Below are 5,307 nucleotides of genomic sequence, written 5' to 3' on the forward strand. Positions count from 1 at the left end.
TTCAAGCCATAGAATTTTGTGTTATTTAATGGGCTTCCACTCTAAATTTTATGCTAAAGAAAAAAATGTTTTGAAGAGAGAAAGGGCCCTGGCTGGTGTAGCTCAGTGGATTGAGTGCCGGTCTGTGAACCAAAGGCTTGCCAGTTTGATTCCCCATCAGGGCACATGCCTGGCTTGTGGGCCAGGTCCCCAGTTGGTGGTGCATGAGAGGCAACCACACATTGACGTTTCTCTCCCTCTCTTTCTTCCTCCCTTTCCCTCTCACTAAAAATGAAAAAATAACATCTTTTTAAAAGAGAGAGAGAGAGAGGAATTTAGAAGTGGAGAGGGTGGGGAGAGACAGGAGCACAACAAAACAACACTAATTTTGGAAAACCCAAAGAATGACTCTCAGAAGGTTTAGATGCTAAACAAGGATAAATAAATGTGACCCAAGAATCAGCTGGAAATCAGTCTTCCCTTTGAGATTCAGTTTAACTTGACCCTTATCCCATGGTGAAGGAGAGTCCACTAAAGCCCGTGACATCTTTGGATCTGTCCTAAAACCAACTCAAACCATGTTTTGGTTAGTGGCTCTATCTTCCTAATTGCCATTTAGATGGAACTATTTTCAGGAATTCTGAGCTAGGACAAAACTAGTTGCCGTCTGGCTTTGCCCTTGTATTGATAAAACCACTCCCCCTGTTTCCTCCTCAACCCCCAATGACCACCAAGAGATTTGCACTTGGATTCTGAGGCTGGGTCTGACCTGGGGTGGGGCTAGTCCTCAGGGGAGAGGTGGGGTAACTAGCCTATTGCCTTATTAGAACTCACTGGTCATTGTACAGGAATATTTGTCATACTAATAGCTTTGGTATGTGGGCTGATAATTCTCAACTTGTTTCAAAATAAAAATATGTAAAAAATCCCCAAGAGCTTAACGCAAATACAATAAATGCCAGTGATGTATGATATCCCACAAGGCCAGGAAAGTATTAAGATGACAGCTCAGATCATAAATCTGTGACTAAGCAGCGTAGTGGGAGGCTGTTTACAGATGGAAACAGGTTGGACAGCGTGATGGTCAGAGATGGGTGAGATTAAAATGCTGTTTGACATACTTGATAAGGGAGATGACACAAATAGTCTATTTTAAGGCTTCTAAGGGAAGCAATAGATTGGCGAAAATGGTAAGCTTAATGGATTTGGTCATTTGATCAAGAAGAGCTAGACTTTTTTTTTTAAATACTTTTGATTTTTATTGTTCAAGTACAGTTTTCTGCCTTTCCCCCCCACCCCTCCCCACCACCCCAGCCTTCCCCACCTCCCTCCCCTGTTTCTACCCGCCTTGTTATTGTCCATATGTCCTTTATAATTGTTCCTGTAAACCCTTCACCCTTTCCCCCCATTATCCTCTCCCCTCTCCCCTCTGGTCACTGTCAGCCTGTTCTCAATTTCAATGTCTTTGGCTATACTTTGTTTGCTTGTTTGTTTTGTTGATTAGGTTCCAGTTAAAGGTGAGATCATATGGTATTTGTCTTTCACTGCCTGGCTTATTTTAAATTTTACTTTGTCAAATCTACTCATAATCCTCAGTGTGAGAACAATGTTTTGCCTATAGTAGGTGACTAATAAATAATAAAGTATTGCATTGGTTTTGTGATCAGGGAATGAGAATTCATCTGCCACTGGGTTGCCTGAGATGAACTCTTATTATTCCAAGGCCTTTCTCCATCTGGCTTTTCATCATTCAGTGTCTTGCCAAAGTTTCTTCACAGTAGAGCCATTGGCTTTCAAGTGGAAAGTTTCCAATAGGACGTGCCCCAGTGCAAAAGCACTTAGTAAGTTTCTGCTATATGTCATTTACTGATATCCCATTGGCTAAGCAAGTTGCATGGCCAAGCCCAGAGTCAGTGTGGGAGGGGCTTAAACAAGGGTGAGAATATTGGAAAGTGGTTCACTGAAGGCCACTAATGTAAGTCTCCCATAAAGGCTGATTCCTGTCTCTAGCCACGCAGGGAGCCCTGTTAGTCTATTATTCTACAGGAGGTAAACCCTGGTTCATGTTTTCCTGCTTCTACATGCAGAGTCCAGGACCTACGTGGCTTTGGTCTGATTACCATTTTGCATTTTGGTTCTGTTTCTGATACATGGAAGTGTTTATGTTCTCTTAAAAGTCACAGCTATAACATTTTAATTTTTTTTCACTTGATATATCTTATTTTTCCATTTAAAGCAAATGGTGAGCGAGGAGTATCAAAATAGTAATTGTAAAGATCATCTTGGCTGGAAGTCTGGCTCAACATCAAGTCCATTTTCCTTAATAAGGTCTCCTGCCAGTTTGCGCCTGTCTTGGCAGGAAATGCCACTCTTCTCCCGGCTGAACCACTCCCCTTCCCTTCCCCTGTGTAATTATATAACAGTCTACACCGGACAGTCAGCACCCGTCTCTGTACCTTGCTTACATTGTTCTTGGAATGATCTTGCTCCCAACAGATGCATGAGTGCCTTTTACCTCTACTAGCCAAATGCTGACAGCTAGAAATACTCCTTTCCTCTAAACTCCCAGTATGTTTTTGTATTTCTCTTATAGTACTTACCACTTCCTACCTTTTATCATAGATTTTTACATATGCCTTACCGCTGTCTTGGTCCCTTGGGGGTAAAGTTCACGCCAGACTTTCCTGGCCTTTTTATGCCTTGCATAGCAGGCTCTCAAAACAACTCTGTTGTCTGCCCATTTCAACGTCCAGGAGAACTAACTTACATAGGTGTTTACAAAGAGCTGAGTTTCAGTGATCTCCACATTAATTTTATACCTTCACTTTATAGGTCATTTTATATTACAACTGGCACTGATTGCCTTCATATTTTATTAAGTGTAATCAGAATACACTGCATGTATTTTAGTCTATCTTTAGTGGTTTCTGAGAAAATTCTCTGAAGGTATACCTTGATTCCATACATTCAGGCAGAACACTGTAATTAGAATTATCCCCAGATTTATACCTTAATTCAGCTGCTACAATTTTCTTTCGACTTTTAAAAAATACCCTTAAATAGAGACTTTCGCTTAAGGTTGAGCTTATTATAAATGGAGTTCGTACCCATGTGAGATCGTGAACCATGTACAGGATCATGATTTATATGCCGTTTAATACTCAGAGCCTAGGTCGGAGATTGGGGCATGATGAATGTCCAGTGTTTTCAGACTTTGTTGGAACAGCCTGAGGTTTTCTCAACCCCCTCCCCCCCAGAGACTCAGCCAACAGTGTGCCTTTATGAATAGAAGTCAGAATATGTATAGAAGTCAGCCTGTTCTATGGTACTTAAAACACAAAGAACCTTTCAAGAAAAGTGAATTCCTGTATAATATTGGTAAAAGGTGTATAAAAGCTAAGAAAGATAAGAAGTTTTTAAAGCAGGGACTATGTTTAATATTCCTTGTATGCCCCACAAAGCCTTGTACAGAGTAGGCACTCAGTAAATGTTCAATGATAAAGATAGAAAATATTTGTTCTGTTTTGAAAAAAGATCACAACTCTTTTCCAGGAGTATTGACATCAAGACCTTAGCAGATTCATGGCAGAATTTGAAGAGTGTATTGTGACCAGAACTATGGAAAAAGGAGGGCTTAACCCTCATTGATACCTTTCAGGATTTCTGCCCACATTCTTTGTCTTAACCTAATGCAAAAGTGAAAAGGAGACCAGAGCAATGTTGTATACCATCTGGTACCGACGGTGTTCTCTCTGAAGCTGAATGCAAAAAGTATCCTTGAGTCTTCACCATCTTTATGCACTGATGCTTCAATAACACAGGGCCGAGTATCCATCCCTACATGTGTCTAGGTTTAACTCATTCATACACTTCACATCCTACGATCAAAATGCTCTTTGAATTATATCACTGCATTGCAATTTCTATAAGGTACACTCTGCAAAATATGTTCAATACATTTTATTAGGTACATAATATGTGTCAGGGACAGTGCTGGTGTTGGATGTAGAACTTGATTAATATAACTAAAACTTATTCAGTGTCTATTACCAGGAACAACCCCTGCCTGAGCTTACTATCTGAACGGGAAGACAGATTTTTAACAAGCAAATACAATTGTCAGTTTTCAGAAAGAAGTCTATGTGAGATTCCAAGACACAACTCTTCAAGGATCAGGCTGAGAAGCAATGGGAACGGCAGCCAGGCAAACAATTTGAATATCACCTGATAAATGCTATACCAGCAAATGGCCAAAGTACTATCAAAATACAGAAAAGGGAAGGTTTAATTCACTAAAGATTTGGGGAGAGTGTCAGAAAAGAGCTGAAACCTTCAGGAATGAATAAGTTTTCTACAGGCTTAGAAAAGATGCTGGTGATGTTGTCGATCGCGGAAGGTAGTCGTTCCCTAAAGTATGCAGGGCAAGGCGGGGAACTGCAAGTACCAACAAGGAAGGGTGTATCCCACCACTCCCACTGATTCATTGGCCTCCTGGCGAAGTATCTCCGCAGCCAGTCGAACCAGTTTGAGTGAGAGTTGATATTTCAGGTCAGACTTCAGATTATTTTTCTCCAGAGTGTACGGATGCAAGATAAAACACAAAATGCCCAGTTAAATTTTAAGATAAACGACGAAAATTTTTTTTATAAAGTCCCCCATATTTGGGATATACTTATATAAAGAAATTTATCTGCAATTAAAAATTCTTTAAATTTTGATTTGATTTGACTTATTTGTACATTTTCATTTGCTACATCAGGGAACCCTACCACAGTGGTACGAACCAGTACTGCTCTGCTGTGGCACACACAACCGCCACTATGACCCCGCCTTTCTGCAGCCTCCCGACCGGTCTTTACCATTGGAAGTCAGAAAACAGGCTTCCAGAAAGGGGACGCTGTAACTAGGCAACCAAGGTTGATTCCCACCCGACGATTCGCAAGATTCTGGCTTAGAATTGCGGTGCATTCTGGGAGTTAGTTTCCTAAATTCGGGTTCGCCTTCACAAGGCCACCAGACTACAACTCCCAGCAGCCCATACGGGTCGCTGCGAGGCACCCTGGGAATCCTGTCTATAGATCCTGCGAAGGGCCCTGGAGGGCTGCTTGTGTAAAAGAGACTAGGGCCGATTTTGAGATTCACGGCATGTTAGAAATTCATATAAAAGGTTAAACCGAAGACTAATGTTCTCAATACAGAGACGACAATTCCTCCGTAACATAGTGGAAACATGTGCTTGCTCAGGGTTGTTACATCCCAAGCTGAAGGGTGGGGGACTGAGCGCCTATCTTGCACGTGATTCCAGTGCCTGTTTGTTATTGGCTGTTT

Source organism: Desmodus rotundus, chromosome X (genome assembly GCF_022682495.2).
Source record: "Desmodus rotundus isolate HL8 chromosome X, HLdesRot8A.1, whole genome shotgun sequence".
In the NCBI taxonomy this organism is placed as follows: domain Eukaryota; kingdom Metazoa; phylum Chordata; class Mammalia; order Chiroptera; family Phyllostomidae; genus Desmodus; species Desmodus rotundus.